Source organism: Nipponia nippon, unplaced genomic scaffold, assembly GCF_047370975.1.
Source record: "Nipponia nippon isolate SJK-2023a ecotype South Korea unplaced genomic scaffold, ASM4737097v1 scaffold_20, whole genome shotgun sequence".
NCBI lineage: Eukaryota > Metazoa > Chordata > Aves > Pelecaniformes > Threskiornithidae > Nipponia > Nipponia nippon.
In genome coordinates this window covers 5,303,967-5,311,621 of record NW_028262337.1, presented here as the reverse complement: position 1 = coordinate 5,311,621, position 7,655 = coordinate 5,303,967, and positions in this window count along the sequence as shown.

The window sequence follows — 7,655 nt, the reverse complement described above, 5'->3', positions numbered from 1 at the left end:
CTTCCCATCCTTTGATACAATACCCAGGTATGATTCCCTTAGTCTATGGACCACCTGTGAAATGTCTGTAAAATGTCCATAAATGTCCACAAAGGCCCACAAAATGTCCATTGAGTTCATTTAGTCCATGACTTTGGGCTCCATCTGTTGTGGTGGTCACTCAGGAGAGCAGAGGTGGTGTGTTGCTTGGAGTCATTGGGCACCAAAGCCAGCTCAGGTCGGGTCACTGCTGCACTTGCACGGCTTCTTGAAAAGCTTGTCCTCCACTGGTTTGGGTGTTCCTGCTATAGTAATTCCCATAACATGCAACTCAAATCCCGGTTTACAACAATTTAAAGGTATTTTCATTACAGTCTCCACCCCTGGCCGCTTTGGACCAGGCCATTGAGTTTAACACTGCAGTGGACTCCTCCCCTTGCCCCTGCTCCAGCTTGGACTTATCCACAGACTGCAGTCTCTTAGGGGTTTAGCTGCTCCAAGTGGAGCCTTATCTATAAGCCACAGTCTCTCCAGGGGTATACGCGCTGCAGCATGGACTTATCCACAGCCATAGTCGCTTTGAGGTGCACCTGTTCCAGCGTGGCCTTCTCCATGAGCCACAATGCCTTCAGAGATACAGCTGCTCCAGTGTGGCCTCACCCACAGCCACAGTCCCTTCAGAAGTAAACCTGCTCCAACGTGGCCTCACCCATGGCTGCAGTCCCTCTGGGTGTGTGCCTGCTCTGTCGTGGGCTTATCCATAGCCACACACTTTGAGGTGCTTCAGCATGACCTCATGCACAGGCACTGATACTTCAAGGTGTACCTGCTGCAGCATGGACTTATCCACAGCCACAGATGCTTCGAGGTGTACCTTCTCCAGCGTGGCCTTGTCCTCGGGCCACAATCCCTTCAGAGGTATACCTGCTGTGGCACAGACATAACCACGGCCACAGATGCTTCAAGATGTACCTGCTCTGGCATGGGCTTATCCACAGCCACAGATACTTTGGAGTGTCCTGCTCCCACGTGGACTCATCCACAGGTCACAGTCCCTTCAACTCGAGTTCACACTGGAGTTCCAGCCTGTCCCGTACGGCAGCACAGAAATAGCAGCGATGCCCTGGCCATCTGCCAGCCCAGGTGCATGGCCATTGCTGTTATCAAAATGTTCCCAGGCACAGCAGAGTAAGATGATAAGCAGTTCAGCAGTGCAGCAAGGAACGAAAGCAAAAAGCAGCCACTGACAAGCACTAGATGCTAACATACAGTGAGGCAAGCAAGCCCCATGGCAAGCACAGGAGCCTGCTGATGAATAGCTAAACATCAATAACAGCTATAAATTCGATCTAGCACATTCCTATAAAATCTGTTATTATCTCAAACCCTTCAAGCCCCATGTTGGGTACTGAAAAGGACTGTTGTGGTTTAACCCTGGATGGCAACTGAGCACCACACAGCCAATTGCTCACTCTCCCTGCCCCAGTGGGAGGGGAAGAGAATCAGAAGAGTGAAAGTGAGAAAACTCATGGGTTGAGAAGAAGACAGTTTAATAGGTAAAGCAAAAGCTGTGTACACAAGCTAAGCAAAGCAAGGAATTCATTCACTACCTCCCATCGGCAGGCAGGTGTTCAGCCATCTCCAGGAAAGCAGGGCTCCATCACGCTTAACGGTTACTTGGGAAGACAAACGCCATCATGCCGAACATCCCCCCCTTCCTTCTTCTTCCCCCAGTTTATATGCTGAGCATGATGTCATATGGTGTGGAATAGCCCTTTGGCCAGTTGGGGTCAGCTGTCCCAGCCGTGTCCCCTCCCAGCTTCTTGTGCACCCCCAACAAACTCACTGGTGGGGTGGGGTGAGAAGCAGAAAAGGCCTTGACTGTGTAAGCACTGCTCAGCAGTTACTAAAACATCCCTGAATTATGAACACTGTTCTCAGCACAAATCCAAAACATAGTCTCACACTAGCTACTATGAAGAAAATTAACTCTACCACAGCCAAAACCAGCACAGCTGTGATCAGTTGCATCATGCAGCCACCTTGATATCCAGTCCACCAAGAGGATGAGTGTGTGATGGCTCTCAGGAACAATAAAATGTCATGGTTCTAGCTCTAAGGATTTTGATCTCATGTTATGTATTAGCCATGATGGCCTGAGTGAATTCAAGAGTTATGTTTCCCACTGGCAGCAAAGGGGAGGGAGCAATCGCGGATGGGCTGGTATAATACAGGTACCCACAGCCGCAGCTGCTCCAGGCTATATCCAGTTTCCAGCCATTCACACCTGAGGGGGTGCCCTCCAGCTGGCAAATACATCATTGCTGCTACACCTGGTGTAACTCTGCAGACCGCTCTGCCGTTCCTACTTCAGGAACTTTCAAAGGGGATAAAGTGACGCCTTACTGAGCACACCAAGGCTGTAGAAGAAACAATAGGAAATTAATAGAAAATTGGCGAGCAATCACAAAAGCTACCTCAGGACATGTGCAGTTCCACCCAGAAACCTAGAGGTGCAGAGACAGAGGAAAGCATTGTGTCATTTTTTCCATCTTCTTACCACTCACAAGAGTATTACTAAGATGCTCCCAAGCTTCACCAAGGTCTCACTTCAGCCAGATATTCAAAAGCAGTCAGCCAGATATCCCAAAGCACTACGTACTCCCATGGAGCCAGGTTAGAACCATAAAGCTGTAAGTGAATGACCTCAGCACAGGAGAGCTCAATTTCTTTAAAAAAACTGTGCAAGTGGGGCAGTCAAACATGCAAATCCATCACACACTGTGCTTGTGTAGCTGAGGCAAAAGCCTATGCAGTCTCTTAATGTTCCATATTAGACTATAAAAAAACCTTATGAGACAAATAGAGTATGTTACTTACAAAACTGTAGGCAATATGATATGAAAGTCATTCTCCCTAATAAATTATTTCTACAGTTTTAAAGGTTTGAGTCCTCAGCAATATATACTTTTGTTTGCTAATATTAAATGAATCCCGCTTGGAGGAGATGGATTCTGTTGCCTGGCCCTCCTCACAACTCTTAAGGCCAACATAGCATTAAATAAACTGAAACAATTTGAACGTTGTAGACTTTTTCTGCTGTGAAACAACTATTATAGAAATGGCATTTAAGAGTGTGTGGTTTTTTGCCTTCAAGAGTTTTGGAGTAGTCCTCCTTTTTCAGTTTCAAGATGACCAAATAGTTCCAGTAATTTCTGATCTCCCTGCCAGTTTATTATTAGTGCAACTGGCTACAAACCAGCTGACTGATGTCAGTCTCATAATAAAGAATGACAAAGCTAGACAAGGGTCCCATGAGAAACCGAAGAAGGAGGATCAAATACAATTGTAAATCTGTGCAAGAGACTACAAGGTCTCTGGCAAAAGTTTTACTGCTTTTTATAGCAGTACTTATTTAACAGGTTTTCTTTCTTTTCCTTTCCCGGGTGTGTGCATGTTGCATTGTTCTCTGTTTTGTTGTTTGTTTGTTTGTTTGGGTTTTTTTAATGTGTCATGTAATGGAGTATGTGAATATTCTTATTTAATGTGAGTGTATAGCTCTGTATTTAATATGACTCATGAATATATCCCACAAGATAGAGCATCCCTAATTATTTGCTGTGTTGCCAACTGCAATCTTAGGTTTGCATCTTACAGTTACATAAAAGAATCATAATTGTGAAGAAAAGCCATGTTTTCCAAGGCTGCAACGGCATTTTTTCCAGCTATTGTGTGCACAGGAATGTGGCTGCACACACCCAGAGATCTCCAGACATCAGCAGAGCTTATGGATCCTGTCAGGTGCAGAACCAGAAACTAAGTGTTAGTGTGAAAGCCATCCATCTCATCTTTCAGGAGCTCTGTTCTCGACTTAGCCTTGCCTGATTTTGCAACTAAATTTTTAAGAGTGGTGTTGTAGCAAGGTCATTGCGAAAAAATGGACAATTTCAAGCAGTCTATCTGGATTATCTGACACAGTCCTAAACCAGATCATAATCAGGTTCTCCTGGACTTCTTAGCACTAGGTTAAAAAAGGTACCAGATGTAGGTTGCTCCTCATTACTGTGTCTAATTGTTAGTCCCCTGCCATTCAGGATAGGTTATTGGAGGGAGAGTTATATCCCCAAGAGTAAGATTTGTTGAAACCATCATTGCTAAAAAATGAATTGTGATCTAGCCAGCGAGAATGTTGTAGAGAAGGAAATGCTGTAGGAAATGCTGTAGGGAGTTATTCACCTCAGTCTGAGCTGCAGGGACATGGCATGTCACTCTTCTCATTATAGCCAAGAAAAGCTGTTGCTGTTTCCATATTTACATCTAAAGTCCATTCAGGGATCAAGGTATACTTATGTGAGCTGTCCCCGGGATCATACCCTGCAAATCAGTACACCTCCACAAAGACATCTGGACTTCTGCATTCAAATAAAATGTTTTGAAGAAATTTCAAGTCTCAGCAACTGTTTTCATCTCATTTTCCATTGCCTGAACTGTATCTTTACTGTCATCTGTGCTACTCTGCTGGTGATAAAAAGTTTCCAGCCTTCAGGCGATATGAATATGTAAAGCATTCCAGCAGATTCAAATACCATCTTGCCTCAGTGCAAATCTACAAAGGTGGTTTTCCAGCACACATTAGGCAACACCTAACCTTTGAAAAATTCACTCTATTTCAGCAGACAAGTAACGTGCTCTGGGAAAAATTCAAACTTGACTCCTTCAAGCCAGACTTCAATTAAATTGTCTTTAGGATAAAATTTCTTATTTCCAGATTTCCACAGGTATGAAACAGTCACATTTACAGAGAGCATAACTTTTACTAGGAAGGTACATAAAGCCTCGTGATGTCTTTTGTTCAAGTAACCATCAGTACATTAAAAGGAAAGAAAAAAAAAAACAAAGAAAAGAGGCTTTTGCTATTCTTTCTTCATATTTGTGATGGCATCTAATGATTGGAGAAGGCCCCAAATTTTTGATTGCAGTCTGGTTTCTTACTTTTTGCACTTTCAGCAGATTTGGATATGATCATTTCAGTCCAAGCTCAATGCTGCTAATTCTTTATTATTACCCTTTCCTCTAGTTCATTTACAAGCTGCAGTGAACCTCTACATAGATAGGTCAAGATTTCGCAAAGACTGAAATGCCTCTCTTTACCAGTAAGATCCAGGATAGAAAAAAAGAGGGGAACTGAGAGAAATCCCCATGGAGGATTACTTGAGAGCTTGTGGAGTAGGCATGTTATCTTGCTCCCGGGCATCAGTGAATCCCTTCAATGTCTGTATGGGTAAGAAAGACCAGTACTTCTCATTCTCTCCACTTTACCTTCCTCCTCACCTCTCGCCATGGCTTCTCGTGCCTCTAAGATCTTGTCACACACACAGTGCAAGGAGGACCCACAGGAAAGGTCATGTAGCATTAAGACATATCATTGCATCAGGAAGCGAAAACGTGTGTAGAGTAACGCTCCCTTCCACCTTCCTGTTCTCTTTCCTTAAGAGTCCAGCTACCCAGAGCTAAATGCTAATCCAGCTGAAAATTGTTATAACCAACTAGAAGGGCACAGAAATGTATCTTTATACATGATCATCGGGACAGAGATGAATTAGACTCTGCCATCTGTTACAGGATACTGATGACTACAAGGAATTGGGATATTTGCTTTACATCTGTTTGTAACGACAGAAGCTCCAGCAGCACAGTGGTCACCTAACTCTGAATTGGGGCAGTGGTTCAACACTGACTCAGAGGGAAGTGTGCCAGCAGCACCACTGAATGTGCATTACATATAATACAGCAGGAAATTTGGACAGCAACTTGTTATAACACTGTTTTGGAAATGCTTGAGTCACTGTGTTTCTGGAATCTGAACCTTTCTCAGCATGTTTTTGTGCTAGATACCCTGTCATGTTGTTTGAGAAAGCCTGAAGGACCACTGCTGAGTTAGTTTATCCAGGATCTTCATATTGGAATATTCTAATCCATCTCTGTCATCTTTCTTCCTGTTTCCAAAAAAACAAAATGCAATCCACTATTTTCTTCCATTGTGAAATATTATTTAAAATACTTTTGTAATTGACACTAATCTCCTCCTTTATTAGAGCAACCTGCTGAGCCTTTCACCTCAGCTGTTGCACTCACTGACTTCTCTCATGCTTTCAGATGAGGCTCACCCACTTCTTACTCCGTCACCGCACCATGCGTACAGTACTCCTTCACCGTTCTATTTCAAAATGTTTCGTGCAAGACTAAACACTAACAACACTGATAAAATCACATATGCGCTCTGCAGCAACTAAACATGCCAGGGGATGCCTCTGCATTTCCTTTGCTTCCTTTCTCCTCTTCTCCCGCTGACAGTTGTCTCTGTCCCCCAATTTAAATTTAAATACAGGTGTATTCCAAATGAACAAAGTGCAAGAAAAATCAACAACATGGTTGCCAGAAGCAGGCTGCAGAGGAAAGGGAAGCTTCCCACCTTGCAAACAATTACATGTGTTGGATTGAGCATTTCAGCAAACAAATCTCAGCAAAGATGAGTAAGACTAGAGAAATGCACTTAGGAAGGATCAGGGCTGAAGACTGACAGCTCTGTGACAGTGTCCTTCCTGAGTCTGATTCACAAAGTCTTTGATACCTAACGGGCTTTTTAGATATTGTCACTTAGGTGTATTCACAGTGTGTGTGACCCAACCACCTACAGTCATCCCTGGAGTCACAAGAGTGCTCAGAGCCTGCCTCATGGGTGAGAGCAAGGGAGATGCAAAAAAATGGGGTTCTCTGGCCTTTGTCACCCGCTGATCCTGGTCGGGCAGGAATAGCCGGAGCATGCCTAACTGCTCCTTGAAACACAGCCAGGAAGCAGACAGGTTATGTCCTGCCCAGGTCTGGCAGTAAAAGCACTCAGCTGGGAGATGGGAAGTTTGGGAAGCTGAATTCCCCCTTCTTTTCCATAACACATGTGGAGCAGACTTACAGCAAAAGCTACAGTCTCTCAGAGGTCTTCCTAATCACCAGCCTTACAGAACCATTTCTCTCAGTTGTCTTTATATGTGATGAAGTCAAGTGAGTTCTTTACCACATAGAGTTGATGTCTGATTTTTAAACAGGTCTGGTTTTTTTTTTCAATTTTATAAAACTAGTTAGTTTTTTTAAACAAGGATAGTACAAAAGACTTGATAGAAAACAAACTATACCATGGACATACTTAGCAGATGTAATATTAAAATTGTATTGCATCACACACGTGTCACTTTTTAACAGGGTCTAACATGTCTTCTAGATGTGCCTTTATCTGCCTGTAGCATGTCCCCTCTCACTTCTACTTATAGCTTTCCTCTTAGCTTTTACCGCAGAAGCAGAGAAAAACCGTAGTGAAACACCACTCAGAATTCATGTGTTGCCTATATTGATTCACAGTTACAAATTTTTTTAAGACTGCAGATAACCAGGCAATAAAATGCATGTTCAGTCCTGGGTATCTCTGCCAGCCTGCCGTGGCTGCGTCAATATAAGTTAATCTATCACATGCTTCATGGGCTCTTAAGCAAAACAAAAGTCAGGTTCATGATAAATGACTGCAGCAGATACCCTCTGCCAACTGCTGAGTCTGGGATGGGACACTCCCCGTTTGCCTATTTTTAATAACTGCATGGCCTTTTTATGCCTCTTAATTGCTTTAG